The 9,958-nt window shown below is 40.0% G+C and overlaps 1 pseudogene; it reads right to left on the bottom strand.

Moving 5' to 3' along the window:
* Nucleotides 1-9,000: 9,000 nt before the first annotated feature.
* LOC122904048 lies at nt 9,001-9,720 on the bottom strand (annotated as a pseudogene).
* Between the last annotated feature and the right edge of the window lie 238 nt (nt 9,721-9,958).

The raw sequence follows: 9,958 nt of genomic DNA, 5'->3' as shown, positions 1-9,958 counted from the left end.
TTACAAGAGTGATGAACTTAAAAAGCAGGAACAACAGTTATTAAGGAGAGCCCTTTATGCCTAATAGTTTAGACCATTCCTACTTTCAAGAGGAGTAACGCTTGATAATCACTAACAGTTGCAGTAAGGGTTTAGGAAAGCAGAAAAGCAGAGAGCTGTGTAATTAAGCCTCCTGGGCACTATGGAAATTGTTGGACAAGGATTTTACTCATCTATCAAGGGTAAAGACCATATCATAGAGCAAGGAAGAAGAAAACACAATGCTTGGAGATATACATCAGGTCTGTTAGTTTCAGTGAAGCAACTCACAATCTAACAGTTCAACTATAGGCAACTCTTCCTACTATTTTTCAATTACTAAGGGATGCACAAGAGAAGGCAGAACTTGCTCAGAGCCCAACAAAGAAGAAAACAGAGCAGAAAAGGTGATAAAAAGCCTCTAGCTAGCAAAGACTATGCTCATGTGCCATAGCAGTGCTTTTCAAATTTTTATGTATATACAAATAATACAAAGATCTTATGAAAACACAGATTCTGATTCTATGGTCTTGGGGTGGGATCTGAGATTCTGTAGCTCTAAGATGTTCCCAGGTGATGCCAAGGCTAATGGCCCCAAGATCACACTTTGTAATATTTAAAAATACTACAGAATGCTAATAGTGATTACAGATGATACTTAAAACTACAGCAGAAATTCTGAAAGCCTTAATCCTTTCTGGAAAACAGGAGTAAGTACTGTTTTATAGTCTGATACAAGGCAGGTCTCTGAAATAACATCCCAAAATGGACAAACCCAGTCAGTTACCAGAGTGCAGATGAGAGGCATAGGCAGATGTATTATAATCAAAGTAAAAATGATCTGTGCTATTGCAAAACCCAGGTAAAAAGAATCCAGTGCCAGTGGTGAAAGGGCACAGGGGCTTAAGGCATAAGCTACTCTTGGCACCAACCTAGTACATTCATGTCAAATGGGATTGTAGCCCCTACGTCCAAATGGAAGCTGAGATCGGAAGAATTTGTGTCTCAGTGTGTCTCAGCTTTGGTCATAGGTGGTTGCGGTTTTAAAATCACTTAAATAGAAAAATCAAATCCACAGCCCACCATGGAAATTAAAGAGATTAGAATTATGTAGTTTAAACAAGCAGAGCCTCTCAGTTGTTTCATTGTCTTGCTAGAATCCCAACATCCTAGAGACATTCACAGAAGAGAAAAACACTATCAAAGTTGTAAACCCAGATCCTAAAAACTGTGTGTATGTGTGCACGTGCCTGCATGTGCTTGTGCGTGTGTGTGTGTGTGTGTGTGTGTGTGTCAAGAATGGAGATTTACTGACCATGATCAACTTTAACTCCCTTGAAACATTTGCCTGGTACTTTGCGTAGCAGGTGTTTGAAGAAACTTCTATGAAAACAAGAGCAAAAGAGATTTAATTCTTCTATTCTCCCTTTGTTCTTTGGAGGCAGATCCAATTTGATCCTTTAAATTAAATTCAGAAAATTGTGTTCTTCCTAGGGATTTTTCTACACTTGAAGAGTAAAAGAACAAAACTTGAAGGGATGCTATGAATTGAGACTAAGGATTCCCACTGCTTACCCCACATAGGGTGTGATCTTAAAATTGATCTTTAAGATCCATAAGACCCAAGACATTTTGAGTAAGTCTACAAAGACTGTAAACTTTAATTTGCGCTTTGTAAGGCCATACGAACAAACTCTTGATAAAAATCATCACTGAGTGCCTAAGTTCACATGCTTCTCTCATTGTGCAAAACAGGGTGAGAGATCCTGAGGATTTCTAGAACAATTCTCTTAATGATCGTATGTACAGAATTGATGAAACTGTCTTAAATAACTGTCTCTAAACTTAGTAACTTGCCAGATAGTAACACAGAAGTCTGCATCTCTAAACCAGCCAAGTCTCTTGATATTCATACTATATTTAGTAAGGTATCTTCTCTTTGATACCCTGTGGATACCTCAGACTCAACACATGGAATCTTACAGTCAACATCTCATTCCCTACCCCTGAAACTTCTTTTATCCTTACTGCATTTTGGTTAGTGTTAACCTCACAGACCCAAGGATCCAAAACCAGAAATCAAGGACTCACCGTAATTTTGTCCCTTTCATTTTCTACATCAAATTTTAAGTGATTCTTTAAAATATTTTTAATACATGTGAAATCTCGATTATAAGTCCTCATTATCTTCCAATCAGATGATTGCAACAGCTTCCTAACTGGTTTTTACCATCTCTAGCCTCAACTCCTTCTTGAAAGATCAGAAGTACTACCCATCTATCTGATCATGTCTCTCATCTGGCAATAACATTACACTGACTCATTTTGTAAAAGGGCAAGTGTAAATTCTTTAAGATGAAATGTTGGGTCTTATGTGATTTGTTTACCTAATTGGACATCTCCCAGAACTTTAAAAACTCTTCATTCTGCAAAAGCAGGACACAGATTCCCAAATACATCATGTTCTGTGCCTTTTTATGTGCTATTCTCTTCCTGGATTGACTTTTCCTCCCTAATTCTCCGGACTGGAATGCCTGGAAATTCATATTCATTTCCAAAACTCACCGTAACCATTATTACCTAAAAGCAGCCTCTTCCTCCCCAAAGTGGAGTTAACCACTTGTCCTCTGTACCATTTGTATATTTTAGATATAATTCTGTTATTTTACCAGTACACTCCATGAAAATCTATACTATGTTCCCAGTGATTGCAATGTACAGCCAAGAAAGAGACCCAACATTAACAGATTTTAGAGACACTCCTGGAAATGTACCGAACCAAGCATTGGATAAGTAGCCTCTCAGTTTAGAGAGGAATAATCCCAAAACATGCACCCATACATCCCTTCTGTGTGCAAAGAAGTGTGATGCCTTTTCACAGATGTTATCTCTTTTATCCTCCATTCTCTTCTGTGTGGTCTTCACTACTTGTGGGTAAGCCAGCCGGGTAGAGAAATAGAAAACCTGTCTTCTGGCACCAGATCTCCTGACAGTGGGTAGCTGACAGCCTGGGTCTGAACTGAAGAACACAAGTGATAAACGATGTGCAGTCCTTCCCCGCAGCCACTGTTCAGAGTTCTCACAGAACGGAGAAGACATGCGGTTGATCTAGATTTCCCATTACCTGGGAGTGTGAGTATCCCTGAGCGTGAAGGTAAAATAATTTCAGTCCTTACAAATCACTCTCCAATACCTACAGATTTTCTTTCTCCCACCTACCCCTGTCAAGGAAGCCATTAATAAACTGCAAACAGCTCATCTGTAATTCGACCTTTCTCTGCTCTTAGAAACCGCAGTGGGAAGAAAGGATAGAAGAAGCCAAAGTACTAGTATCATTATAGCCTTAAAAAACTGTAATATCCAACATGTTGGATATATGTCATTAACATTTGTCCAAACCCACAGAATGTACAATACTAAGAGTGAACCCTCACAGTAATTCTGGGCTTTGGGTGACTACAGCACTCTAATGTAAGTTCATCAGCTTTCACAAATGCATCACCCGGTGGGGAATGGTCATGCTGGCAGAGGCTATGCATGGTGCTGGGGGGTGCGAGGGGGGGGCGGAGTGGGCAGAAATCCTATGTGAAATTCCTGTGCCTTCAATTTTTTCTGTAAACCTGAAATTAGTCCAAGAAGATAATAATAAAAAAAAATTCCCTTTCAAATTCTCATGTGACCATGATGGGGTGGGGGGAGGAAGTAGGGGGCGGAAAAGAAAAGGAGGGAGAGGCAAGAGAGATGCAGGGTGGGGAAGGGCACAATGGAGATTGCGGGGGGGGGGAAAGGAAAACTTATCTCTGAGGAAAGCCTGTTAAGAAAAACATGTAGGGGCACCTGGGTGGCTCAGCGGGTTAAAGCCTCTGCCATCGGCTCGGGTCATGATCCCAGGGTCCCGGGATCAAGTCCCACATCGGGCTCTCTGCTCAGAGGGAGCCTGCTTCCGCCTCTCTCTGCCTGCCTCTCTGCCTACTAGTAATCTCTGTCTGTCAAATAAATAAATAAAATCTTAAAAAAAAAAAAACATGTAAATGTCCTTAAACTTCAGAAGTTTGACCCATTTAATAAACTACCACCATGACATCTTAGGGAGAACTTTTGCAAATGGGAAGCTAACAAAAGTTTTGAAATTATATACCCTCAAACTTTTGTGCTTCAACATCAGGGATTCTTTTACCAAAATGATATTTGGGGAGTACATGTGCAGTGTCCAAGATGTCTTAAATTGAAGAATTTACAAATTCAGTGAAATTTACAAGTTAAGAGTAGTTAAGATTACAAATATTCTGGAAAAAGTATTTAGGGAAGGTCATGATCTCAGGGTCCTGGGATCGAGTCCCGCATCGGGCTCTCTGCTCAGCGGGGAGCCTGCTTCCTCCTCTCTCTCTCTCTGCCTGAGTCACTCTGCCTACTTGTAATCTCTCTCTGTCAAATAAATAAATAAAATCTTTAAAAAAAAAAAAAAAGAAAAGAAAAGAAATGTCCAGGAATAAATAATTTTTGAGTGGTAAACATTGCCATTTAAAAGATGAACCAAGGCGCCCGGCTAGCTCAGTCGGTAGAGCATGAGACTCTTAAAAGATGAACCAGTCTACATAAATTAGATTTCCAAACGAATGCAATATTTAATCTCGTTTCAATCTTTTAGTCAAAACATATTTATCCAACACCTACAAAACTAATAGCTCCTGTTTTCAGATGGTGGAGATACAGTGGTCAAGAAGACAGATAAAGTCCCTTTTCTCATCAAAGTCTGCATTCTGATGGGGAGGCAGGAAATGGTTATTGACCAATAATTTCAGATAGTCTTACATGCAATAAAAAATACTCTCAATAAATAACAAATATTACCTGATAATTTTCTTGGGGGTAGACAAAGCTTGGTATTTCCAGCATAGAAATTTATGGGTCTATAGAGACATCATAATAGTTTCACAGCCAGCAAGATACTAAACCAATAATGGTTTATGGGATGCTTTAGATGTCTTATAAGCATATAGCTTTCACTCTATATCCTGGTATGTGTTTTTTTTTTTTTTTCCTTGCAAATACTTAGAGCACACACATTCACAGAATGCTATCACCTATCTTGTGGGGCAGCACAATTTTATAGCCATGATTTATTACACTGAGACTACACACACACACACACACACACACACACACACACACGATCTCTAGGGTTTCATGGTCTTCAGGGAAATCTCTCCCAAGAGCCTCCTCAAAATAACCAATCAATTCATTGGGAATTTGGATTGTAAAATAAATACAGCTGACCTAATCTGAATCAGAAAAGGCTTCTACTTGTCGTTTTCAAGATATAACATCTATATGGTCCTTTACAGAAGGGTTACAATTTTTTAAATTCATTCAGAGGTTTTTGTTTGTTTTTTTTTTAAACCCTGAGCAATTCTGTATCTTATGTGAAACTTTATGTGCCATGTACATATTGGTAGGAGGGACCGGAAAATGCTAATAATATAAAGGGGGTACTACAGAACTGTGGTCATTTCTAGATTTCCTCTGGGAGAGCTTTCAGAGGGATTCAGGAGACAATTTAGTTAGTATGAAGGGTTTAATTTCAGTCCCTTTTTCTTCTAAGCATTTTAGAAATAAAGATAAGCGAAGTATCACCAGGGCTCACAAAAAACACACCAGTTCTCTTAAAAAACACACCAGTTTTAAAAGAGTCCTGATTTCTGGAAAGGGTAAAAGTCTCAATGACTGCTGGTTTAGAACTGGTTTATAATTAAATCACTGTAAAATTCAGATTTGCACAGAAAAACACAAGCTTTGACATTAAATAGAAAAGAAAAACCCCAATAATGTTTACAGCTTTTGTGCAAGATACATGCAGGAAAGTCCACCGCCCCAGAGCAAGAGGAGGTAAGGGGGGGGGGGAAGATGAGAAGAATGGCACATGAGAAAATACCTTCTGACCGCAAACTAGTTAACATGTAAGCTGAGGGAACAGCATGACTTTAACTATAGAGCGGTACCTCTTAGAATTTGCTAGAACATGCAGATCTCAGCAAACATATTAGAAACACGAGATGTGGTAAAACACTTTCTACTTAGTGTTTCTGTAGGGAAATGGTGCAGGTGAGTCAGCCACCCGGCAGCTGAAATGAGAAAACTAAGTACTAATCCCAGGATTGCCAACAAATTGCGTTGTGCCCTTGGCACGCGGAGCAAACATCTGTAAAACATCAGTTTCTTTTAAGAGCCTCAGCCCTCAAGTGTACCAGCAAGGGCAATGCTAGTGGGCATTTCATAAATGCTGGTCCTGCTAATGGCTATTATGGGAGGTAACTAATGATTAAAAGGAAGCCCATTTAAACACAGAGTGATGTGTCAATGCTGCCTGCTGTCATAGGCTTGACTTCTGCAAGGGAGTCAACAGCAAACTTCAGGAGAACTACAGACTGAAGAATAATGCTATTACATCTGGCATGGAGCCAGCCAAAGACAGGGTAAAGACTGGAAGCTTCCTGACTATTTCGCAACCACCACCAATCTTGAGCTAGACATTTGTTGTTGTTGTTGTTTTAAATACACATAGGTAACTTAACTAAGTAGACTCTATATTAAAAATGTCCTTTTGTGAAATGACATAATTTCATCTGTAATCCTTAACCAGAGGAATAAAGACTGTACTTAATTTTAACTATTGAACATCTGGGAAGTGGAGTATAAAGGAAAAGATGGATACACTAATACAATGGGAGAGAGAAGTATATTTTAAAGATGTGAGCTTTCTTGGTCAGTTTTTTTTAAAAAAAAACACTCTACTGAGATATCTCCACATACCACAAAACCCATTTAAAGTGAGCAGAGCATAACATATAGAGAAGTTGAATCATTATGCTATATACCTCAAACTATTACATTATGTGCCAATTATACTTAAATAAAGTATAAAACTCGTGATAGTACATTCACAGTATTGTACAATCATCACTGCAATCTGATTTTAGAACATTTTCATTCCACCTCAAGAAGCCCCCCGCCCTTTCACTTTGGCTCACCTCTCTCTCAGCCAGAGGCAGTGACTCACCTAATTTGTCTTTATAAGTCTGTATATTAGACTTAGGCACCTGGGTGGCTCAGGCAGTTAAGCGTCTGCCTTTAGATCAGGTCATGATCCCGGAGTCCCGGGCTTCTGCCCAGTGGGGAGTCTTCTCCCTCTTCCTGCTGCTCTCTGTCAAATAATTAAAAAAAAAATTTTTTTAAAGCTGTATATTATAGACCTGTCATATAAGAGATCAGACATTTTTGTGACTGGCTTCTTTCACTTTAGGTACTTTTTTTCCAAATGTATCCATACCCTACCTCCATTATATGGCTGAGGGATGGTCCCTGCTGTGGAGGTAACACACGCCATGCTTTTATCAGTTGGCAGACTTACGGGTTGTTTGTACTTTGAGCTTTTACCATTTCTGGTCTCTTTCAAGAGCTCTATTATTCCTGTGAGGCAGATGTTCCAGCATCCTATTCTCTCAGGTTTTATTTGGTAATAGCTTTATTTCACCTTCGTTTTGAAGGATGCTTTTCCGAGGGTTAAGATTTTTGACAGTTTTTTACTTTCAGCACTCTGCCTGTGTCCTCCCACTGCCCTCGGATCTCTACTGTTTCTGATGAGACATTAAATTTTTCATGTTGTAAGAGTTTCCTTATACACAGGGAGCTGTTTTTTCACTTGCTTTCTAGATCTGCCTCTCTTTCAACACTTAGACTACAGTGTTTCTTGCTGTAGATCTCTGTCCGTTTACCCTGCTTGGAGCTTCTTGGAACCTGTTTGGCTTCTTGGATGTGCCAGTGGATGCCTTTTATCACATTTGGTTAAGTTTCCAGCCATCATTTCTTTGACTTTTTTTCTGCCCCCTTTCCTCTTTTCTCTCCCTCTGGTATACTCATCATATACATTTGTGTGTCCTTAATGGTGTTCCCATTTCCCTGAGGCTATTTTATTCATTTTTCTGTTCTCTTCAGATTACCTAGTCTCCAATGATCTATCTTCAGTTTATTGATTCTTTCTTCTGACCTCGAGTCTACTGTGAAGTCCCTCCATGGAATTTTTCACTTTAGTTATTTTAATTTTCATCTCCAGAATTTCCAGGTGTTTCTGTTTGTTTGTTCGCTTTTAGTTCACAAGTTTTTTGTGAAAAACACTGTAGTGCACTTGTGCAGTAACATGGTCTTACAGAAGGGAGAAAAAAACAGTTCTGTTCAAAACAACTCACCAGATTCCGGCAATAACAATGATCAACATGAGGCTGAGATTTGAGAAGGGAAACAAACTGAGTGCAGACAAATCATACAATTAAATGGTATCCCTAAAAATAAACAAATGGGGGTGCCTGGGTGGCTCAGTCATTAAGCATCTGCCTTTGGCTCAGGTCATGATCTCAGGGTCCTGGGATCGAGCCCTGCACTGGGCTCCCTGATCGGCAGGAAGGCAACTTTCCCTCTCCCACTCCCACTGCTTGTGTTCCCTCTCTCGCTGTCTCTCTGTGTGTCAAATAAAGTCAGCCTTAAAATAAATAAATAAATAAACAGAATGATTTTAAAACTCCTAAGGAGGGGAGGTCTTCCTTGGTACTTATTTTTTAAAATGTTCATTAAGCTCCAATGGTGGTTTGCGGCTACCCTTATCTACAGTCCTGCTGAGCAAAACTATAGCTAAGTTGAAGTTAAATTGTATTCACAAGGTGTTAATGTTGACATTTTATTATCTGCCATCTCTCAGAGAAAGCAAAAGTGACTACTAACAGTGCTCTTCCAGAAACTGGTTTCTCCATCAACAGTGTCGCTTCAGCATGCAATGAACCAGTGCATTCTAAAGTGGTCACGGCTATTGATGACAAGACAAGTTTTTTGAATGTTAACTATTCTCTAACATTCTGGAGTTATCAGTCGCTCTTCCCGCTTGCATTAGGTCAATATATAGTTCATGGCAATGCTGTGCAAGTTATAGTGTCATTACAGGGCATAGTCTGGGGTACAACAAGTAACATGAGGCTCACCTCTGCGAGGTGCTGGATCACACTGCAAGAAAGCATTTTAGAGTATCACCAAGTTCCATAATTGCAGCCTGACTACAGTAATGATAACAGTAGTCTGGAGCCCTGAAAACAGTTACGACCTTCCGGCCATGTCACCAATTACATCAGTCCATCACCAGCTGTGAGCTCTGGACACCAGTGTGAGGCCACTGACATAACTAAATGTTTCAGAAATGTCTTACCCAAAGGTGTCACCAGCTCACCAAGGAGCTACACCCCAACCACCCCAATCATCTGGATCTGACCCATCAAGTCACACATTGGACTGTCACGAGGAACTTCTGGTGATCAAGCGCTCTGATGTGATCTATGGCTGGTGAGAGGTCACTGTGTGGACAGAGTATCTGCCCATCCACCAAGGCAGTGAGAGGAAGAGAGTCAAAGAGATCTGTAAAATATTTCCAAGCATTTGCATTTCCGTATTTCCCTTGACACTCATCATAGAAACCATATACTGGTGTGATCTGTCTGCTCTCATGATGCCCTCAAAGAATGGTGATGTGTTCAGGGTAACAAACCCAAAGAGCTTCAAGTAGCTTAAGTGTTTCAAGTGAATAAATAATATGCTGTCAACATGCTCTCCCATAAACAAGTAGTTTGGATCTGGGGATTTGCCACCAATTCTAAATAGTTCCATGAAATTGTCCCTGCGCATCTCCACAGACAGTGTGACTGGACATGGAATTCATGTACTTCTGTCGGGCTCCCGGCAGGACCAGCCCCTGCCGCTGCCCTCCTGCCCTCCATCTAGTCCTGGAGCTCAGCTCTTTGTAATGGCAGCTGCCCACGTGGTGATGTGACTTCACTTTAAAAAAAAAAAAAAAAAAAATCTTTATCTCTTCGTTTACACTCTGATGAAGTATTGTCATCATACC

The sequence above is a fragment of the Neovison vison genome, chromosome 4 (genome assembly GCF_020171115.1).
Source record: "Neovison vison isolate M4711 chromosome 4, ASM_NN_V1, whole genome shotgun sequence".
Taxonomy (NCBI): Eukaryota; Metazoa; Chordata; class Mammalia; order Carnivora; family Mustelidae; genus Neogale; species Neogale vison.
The sequence above is the reverse complement of the archived record's forward strand: the minus strand, read 5'-3'. Positions and strand labels throughout refer to the sequence as shown.